Below are 8,482 nucleotides of genomic sequence, written 5' to 3'. Positions count from 1 at the left end.
TATATATTAATGGCTTAAATGTTATAAATTAATAGTTTAAATATTATAAATTAATTTCTCAAGTATTGTAAATTAATGGCTTAGACGTTATAAATTACTAGTTACAATGTTGTTATTTGATATTTTTTTTTATTTACCTTATATTTAAATTCTTCTTGGATGTTCACTGTCCGGAATTTCAGGCACGAAAGAACTCGCGCGCGACTTCCGCGTTCCTTATATATCTTGACAAGGTGTCGAGATGTCAATCAAACGTTAACGATCTCTTGACATAGCAAAGGACGGGTTTTCCATTATAACAAAATCAAATTAAACAATTGTAATCGTAATTTTTAATTTTTATCGTAAATTGGCGCCTTCGACGATTTAATACGGTATCCATTTTTATCATTTTAATAGTTTCTACAAACTAAGACTAAATTCACACCTTCTTGATACTAGTTTTCGACTATCAATTAGTTTGAACAAAAAGGGAAAAGAGCCTAACGGCAGTCGATGACGTTACTGTGAAATATGTTATGGTATTTAAATAATCAGCCAGATAAAATTCATATTAATCATTATATTATATTATCGATATTCGTTCATTTACTCGTGCTAATTACAAAATAAAATGTTCTCTTTTCTTGAATAACACCTACATCACCGTCTGCGATATTTAAATTTCTTATTTAATGCTTATTTAAAAGTCAGGTACCTTTTTAATTCCTCTCAAGTTAAACGAGTAAATTTACTCGTTATAGTTGTAACATAAAATGGCTATTTTCTTCAATACCACTTGCATCGCTGTATGTGATACAAATATTAATTATGTATCGAATAATATATACCAATTGGCTGTAATCGCGGTTAGGTATTTCTTCGTTTGATCTATCAAGAGATCTATTAGGCTATTAACGAAACACTTATTGATTCCTCAAAGATGTATCTTAACTTAAATCTTAAAGATTAACTAAATGATTATATTTGATTAGTATTCGACAGTGTCTATCATATTCAGCCATCTTCTTTTATAATTGATACTGCTCGGAACAATTATTTTATAATAAATTGCAGATTATGCCACGGTATATTATAAGATATTTGTCTATAGCTCTTTTTTTCTAATTCATTGATTTTATTATTAGTCTCGTTGTGAGTATCTGCTGTACGTACATTGGAAATACATAATGGATACGTACATTATATATATATTTTAAAATATAAAAATAAAAAATTAACAATACTATTATAAATATTGATATTATAATTAATTAATAATAATTTAATTAGATAATTAAATTAAAATAATTTATAAATATTTAACGTAATAAAATAAAATTTTTTAATAAAATTGATAATAATTGAATTATCTTGTATATAAGTATATATTAATATATAATTATTAATTTTAAATATATTAATTTTAAAATCTTTATACATATATTTAATTTTATAAAGAAATTAAAATATAAATATAAATATTTTAACTTTAAATTGAAAAAAATGTATTATATATAATTAAATATTTATATATAAAAATTAATATAAATTATAAATATTTTAATATCTTGAGATATATAATTAAATTATTATTAATAATAGGTAATATTAATTTATAATTATTTATATATATATATATACGTCGGGTTTACATTAGAATTAGGGTTAGGGGCGTGAAACGAATCTTTGTTTGGGTTACACGTTTTCGTTATGCAATAGAGAAGACATTGACTAGTGCAAATACGATTACCATAGAACCGGACAAGTAACCGTGGTTATTAGATATTCGAGAGACTAATGACAATGATCCTAGGTTCAATAACGAATCCGCGGACAACAGGACGGTAGTCGTACGCACTCGCAAAAAATCTAAGTCGGATTCTGTGTTAATATTCGCTGACCGTAAGGAGTTAATCCTTTTTTGTCGATGAGACCGCAAGAGAGAGACTTTCCGACCCGGTGATACCCCAGAGGAAAAATATGACGGGGTGTGTCTAAGGACACGAGATCATCGGATTCGTCGGGGACATCCTACGTTCGGAAAGTAAGGGAAATTGACGTTGCTGCTAATTGGCCAATCTCCATATCGGTAGTTAGAAAAGGATGCTAGCTGCCCTTGAGGGCGGGTTGCTAGTGGGAGACGTCGTTCGTGGAAAAATAGGTCTCTCCTGTCTTCCCGTAACTGGGACAAAGACTGTGTATCTGTTGAAGGATTTTAGGTAACTAGATATTAGTGTTTATGACGGTCCTCGGGCTAGCCGATCACGTACTGTGGAGACGCGTCGACATCTGGTAAACATCCTGCTCGGAGAATAGGATCTGCGTGTGGCGAGCTACGGGACAGAAACCGTTGGAATGTTTACTGCCATGTGCTGCTACAAATCTTTCTTTTAAGGATAGCTATAGGATTACTTAATGCCTTTGTTAGATGGAGAGTTCGTCCCGTTGACCGTGTGACACCAATTACCTCTCAGAGAAAAGACATCGACTCCCGACTGTCGGACGCCAACGCCGCGACGCATCTTAGTCCCCATCAGAGATAAGGCCCCAACCCCGACTTTCGGACTCCTTGGAATCCACACCAAACCCCCCAACATCCCCAAGCTAGGGTGTATATAAGCCGAGACTTCACCCAGCCCGGGGAGTTCTCGTTCTAGTTGCTGTTCTTGTACAACACCCCTTTCTCTGTTCAACGTTATTCTACTGTAAGTGCCAAAGTCATAATAAAGTTCGATAAACGAGAATTAATAGTTGGGCTACGACTCAGCTTTCTTTTCTCTCGCAACCCAAGTACCAACTTTACGTGACATTTTGGCGATCCGTGCCAGGATCCATCAACTTCAAGAAAACGAAAGTACGCATTTCGGCATACGTGCATCATTGAAGATTGAGGGATCAGCGGACCTCTGCAGATCAGCTCACTTTGCGTGAAAACGACTTCTACGGAAAGCGGACTACGGTCATCACCAAAACTGAAACTGGTCACGAAAAGAAGAATATTCAGGTAAAGAACTGGATTCTTTTAAATATCATCGTACTCGTCGCAATAGCTTCGCTAGTACAGACTCCAACAACAGTACAATAACCACTATGAGCAAAAAATCAGAAGACACATCTTCTGTTAGCCCTATGGCTACTGGTGTGGATCCAAGTATTCGGGCTATACTAGACGCTATGCAGAAGCAGAACGAAACCAAGTTAAGAAAACTGTTAAAGGAGACTATTAAAGCAGCGACTAGTCGGAGTTATCAGGGTAGTTTAGTTTCTAATAATTTGAACAAAAGCTTGGAGAAAACAGACGTTACTGTGGAAAATGAAGAAATGGTTTTGAAAGAATTTTCAAAAGAATTGCAGTCTAATGTAGAAAATTCTTATGAACAGAAAGTATCAATTGACACCGCTTCGCAGGATTATATTTTCATTAAAACAGACTTAATGTTTGATGTCAATAGCTCAACAGAATACCAGAAGGAGTCTGTGAAACGAAGGAAAGAAGATATTGCAGTATTGTATAATGATTTGTCACCATCTTCGTCACAAGATACTCAAAATTTACAAGAATGGTTTGACAAAAAAAGTAAAAGTTTAGGAGAAGCAGAAAAAGATCATAACAAGAAGGATAATATTTCAATGAGAAATATTTTGGACGGCGATACAAATAAAGAAAACCAAATTGCAACGAAGGAATTAGAAGCAGTTAGTAAATCAACTGCTGAAAATGATACAAAATCAATAGACAACGTTGAACAAAATATATCATTAGAATCCATACAAAAAGCAAGAGATAATGCTTACAATAATGAACATTTGCTTATAGAAGAAGACTAAATGATGACAGCGAAAAATGCGTGTGACACTACAGAATAAAAAACTTCAGCAGATCTTATGTCGAGAAATTTAGATGCTAATACACAAGAGAAGTCTTTAGAGAATAAAGATGACAAGAATCCATCTCCATCTATGTTAGATAGTAGTAAACGGAGCAGTCGTTATAATGTTGCTGCAAAGCCTGCTACTTCGCCAAAATTTGAAGAAATTGTTTATAATCAAACCAGACAATCAAACACAAATAAAATTTTGCGAAGCGCTTTAAAGACGAAATTAATCGAAGACAAGTCTGAAATAATTAATAAACAAAAGGCATCGGAAAATGTAGAAAATAAATTTGCTAAAGAAGAAAAAAGAGGTGTTAAACAAAAATCAATTTCAGATAGTGAAAACGAAACAACTGATAAGTTCGTCAACGAAGGCAAGTTCTTTTAACGAACACAGCTAGTGATAGCGATAGGTATAAATCTGTAGAAAATGATAATGCAGTAACGGGTGTAATAGCAACTGATGAAGCGAAACATAGAGGCAGACCTAGGAGATCGGATAAGGTCGAAGTTAAAAAAGATGAAGATACAAGGAAGATCCTACAAAATGAGAAGGGTGGATTAGAAGGACAAAGAAAACTCGAAGAAGATACAAAAGAAGAAACTACAGAGACAGAAGTCAATTCAAAAGGTATATTAAATAATAAGTGCGATTTACTTGATACCGAAAGAGCTATTGAAATTAATGATACGGTTCAAGATATTAAATTTACTGAAGGTAGAAGCTAGAATGGTATGGAAGATGTAGTAGAAGATTCACAAGAATTATCTAATAAAAGTAAGTTATCAGAAATAAGGATTGCACTTAACAAAATTGAATATACAAAAACTATTTTACGGAATAAAAAGAATTCATTAGAAAGAGAAAGAGGAGTAAGAGAAAAGAAGAAAATGTACAGACAGAAATTATTTCAAAAAATATATCAGATGATAAATGTGATTTGCTTTAGAAAAAAAAAAGAATATTATCCACAAACTACATTAGGAATTTATCTATTTTAGTGAGGAGAAAGAGAAAGGATAGAGGAGTTGATCAATAGACTGTGGATTTTGAAGCGTTTATGAAAAACATACAATTTTAATAAAATATTCAATGTAAAGTCTTTGTTATAATATTCAAATAAATAGATGAAAAAAACTGAGTTTGCATAATTACTCATGGCTTATTGATCAATCATGCGACTCGTTCAGAGGTAACTCGAGTTGTAAAGGCGACAATTTATTAAAAATGGTATATCTGACGTACGATGCATTTGCTCGTGTTAAACTATTTAAATAAGTATAAAAATCACGCGAAAAAAAAATCTACTGAAAATAATGTTGAACTAGTTAATAATAATAAATCATATAGTGAAACACAAACCTTAAATCAAGATTTTAAGTTCAAAAAAAAAAAAAGAGAAAAAAGAAGAAAGAAGTTGATAAAATGACAGCAACATGTAGCAGCAAGCGAGAGAAAATAAGCCAAATTTCTAAAAGAAGAAACGATGCTCAAGAACTCGAAATTTCTCGAGTGGATATGCTAAACAACGAATTTAATGAACAGTTGAAAGAACGTGAAACAGCAATAGAAGACTTACATCAAATGTCAAAGCATCAATCGGAAATTCATAAAGTTACCTTAAATGAAGCAAGTTTGAAAATAGGAGAACTCTCTGATAAAATTAAATGTTTTAAAGGAAAAGATAGCCAGATACCGAAACGTAATGAATTACTCGAAGAAGAACAGAATAAATGGAGAAGTTTAGAAAAAATGATTACAGAAAAACTTGAAGAAGAAAAATCCCGTTAGGAAACAGCTGAAGACGAAGTGAGAAAGCTTTCCAAATATAACGAGCAACTTCTAAAAGATTATCAAGAAATCCATAAAAAAAAAAGAGAGAGAGAGAAAGGAAATACGCTGAGGTTGTTCATCATAATCACAGGTAAAAAATTAAACATGTACCTCAACTGAAAGATAAAGTCAATCGACAGGATTTATATGCGAAGAACATAAGAACACAATATATAGAACAGCACAAGATGATCGAAAAATTGAGAGCAAAAGGAAAACGTGTGCATAATAAAGGTAAAGAGAACACATAATGTATCTCCACCTGGGGCGCATGATCCAAAATTAAATAATAAAATAAAAGGTTTTGTTACTGAAAAGTTAGAGAGATTTCATGACAACAAAAGCATTGCCTGTGCAGAGTGCAGTGTATCAATGTGCACTAAAAATGCAAGCAACGTGACGATTACTTTTAGAACACCACAAGCACCACGAAAACACAATCAAGACCAAACAAGCTCAAGTTCAAAAGTGAAGTTACGCGAGCTTATTACTGCTAACGACCAAAAATTGAATTACGATCCCGAGCATCAACTCGCTGATCTTCAAGTAGAATGTTCCGACAAAGACAGGACGACACAAGAGCTCGAGAAACACATAGAGGACATGAAGGAGGAAGTGCAAAAATTAGAATTGCAACTCGACGAGTTACAAAAAAAAACACACACACACACGCACGTAAAAAGAGTTCAATCTTTTGGAATACAAATTGAAGAACTAACAATAAAATTAGAAGAAATAACATAAGTCACAAATATGAAGTTGACTTGCTGGAACAAAAAAAAAAAGGCCAAACTTAATTCATGTGTTAGTAATTCAATGGAGGAACGTGAAGCTGGAGCTAAAGATGCAAAAGAGATAAAATGTAGTTCTTGAACCACAAGGACAAATAATCTGCCCTTCAATGTGAACTAGACGAACTAAAGGGTGAATATAAAAAAGTGGGTGATTTTGGATATAAATATGAAGAAGAAACTAATAAATTGAAACTGGATTTTGAAAAATAAGAAAAATGATCCTTGTCAATGAAAATAAATTTAAAATATTGCGTAGGATAGAAATTGAAGGTAAAGTAAAAGATATGAACGAACAAAATAATTTTCTTAGAAAAGAACTGGAAAACGTCCAAAAACTTTCCAAAGATGTTAATAATCGCTTACTCGAGGCGAACCAAGAATTAAAAGATTCACATAGAAAACACACTCTTATTTGAAAATTGAAAAAAAAAGAAAAAAAAACATCAGGAAGAATTAGGTGATATAATAAAACTTCATGATGAAGAAAAATATAAACTGATACAGCATTGGTGTTCTGTAGAATGTCAAACTGCCATAAAGGGTTACATTGATGGAAAAGTGCAGTAAATATTTAAATAACAATCCATGACTTCTTAAGTAATTGTAACAATCTTGATGTTTTACTATGGAATAACTAGATGAAGTGCACAGTGACATTAATAAAGTAGAATCATCGATAAAAGTAGATGTATCTTCTTCATTAATATCAGAATCAACGACTGATATTATAAAGAATGTGCACGATATTCCAGAAAATCAAAAAAAAAAAAAAAAATAAGTCACAGGAATGTACAGATAATACAATTCAAGATGGTTTAGTAGTAAATAAATGTGATGTAACAGATTTAAATAAAAACAAAAAAAATTTTTTAAAGTAAGGAAAGTAGTGAGACAGAGAGCATAAAGAACGCTGCGATTAATGAAGTAGAACAAGAAATAATAAATAAGGACCCACAAATTGATGATCAATATAAAAAAAAAAAAGATGAGAAATTTCAAGAAGAGCAAGCAGAGAATACACCTGAGATTGGAGATCATTCAAGATATGCAGGTGACACATCTTTAGATAAAGAAAGTACGAACGATGTTGAAATATTTAATACAAATGAGGGTGAACAAAACATTGAGAAACACAACGTTTGTACAGTGTTAAATATAGATACAGTTAGTGTTACTAATGCTCAGTGTCAAGCATTAATTAAAGCACTTGGTGAAACTTTTGATGATAAAGCCCAAACATTGCATGTCACGGATACAGACACAGATTTGTCTAAACTAGTTGATAGTACTTCAGAAGTAATGGTACTGACTGTAGAAACTACTATATATTAATGATATGAATGAAAGTACAGAAGAAAATATTGTTTTAACTGTACATGAAAAGGATGCTGTTGTAAATTCCAATGAAGAAAAAAAATGTTTCTGCAGAACAAAAAGGAATGAAGAACGCTGAAATTGTAAATGAAGAATTTAATTCGATAGGTTAAGCACGAGAAAGTGATGGAACAATTATAGAAGTAATTTCAACAGAAATTGTGGCTCAAGAAGTTTCTGAAAATTGTAGCCAGAAATGCAATTATGACATATTAAATCATACAAAGACAAGAAACGATTCTATAACTCCTATTACCTCAGGAGTAATTAGTGATCTAGAAACTGCAGATGACATTGATATTAAAGAAAAGAATAACAAGAAACAACAAATGGAAATGGCAAGATTGATCTTTTGATAGTTCACATAAAATTAATTTAGAAAAGAAAATTATTCATAATAAAATTGTCGTACTTATACATGTTGCTAATACAGAAGGAAGGAATAAATCTATAAGTGAAGCAGATAAAGTGCGCATAACTAACAAAAGAAGTGTCATTCAGGATATCTTTGATGATTGGGGCATTGAAAATGCAGAAGATGACAGTCAGTCGGTATCTAAAGCTCCAGATACTGTGGAAATTGAATTGAAAAGTTTACTAAATGACACAAAAACACGAACTAT

At 32.1% G+C, this 8,482-nt stretch overlaps 1 pseudogene; it reads left to right on the top strand.

The window, feature by feature from the left end:
* The first annotated feature begins 3,072 nt into the window (after window positions 1-3,072).
* On the top strand, window positions 3,073-3,799 carry LOC117240992 (annotated as a pseudogene).
* The last annotated feature ends 4,683 nt before the right edge of the window (window positions 3,800-8,482 follow it).

This window comes from Bombus vosnesenskii, unplaced genomic scaffold, assembly GCF_011952255.1.
Source record: "Bombus vosnesenskii isolate JDL3184/JDL3185 unplaced genomic scaffold, Bvos_JDL3184-5_v1.1 scf7180000015144, whole genome shotgun sequence".
Classification (NCBI taxonomy): Eukaryota; Metazoa; Arthropoda; class Insecta; order Hymenoptera; family Apidae; genus Bombus; species Bombus vosnesenskii.
This window is presented reverse-complemented; position numbering and strand designations above follow the sequence as displayed.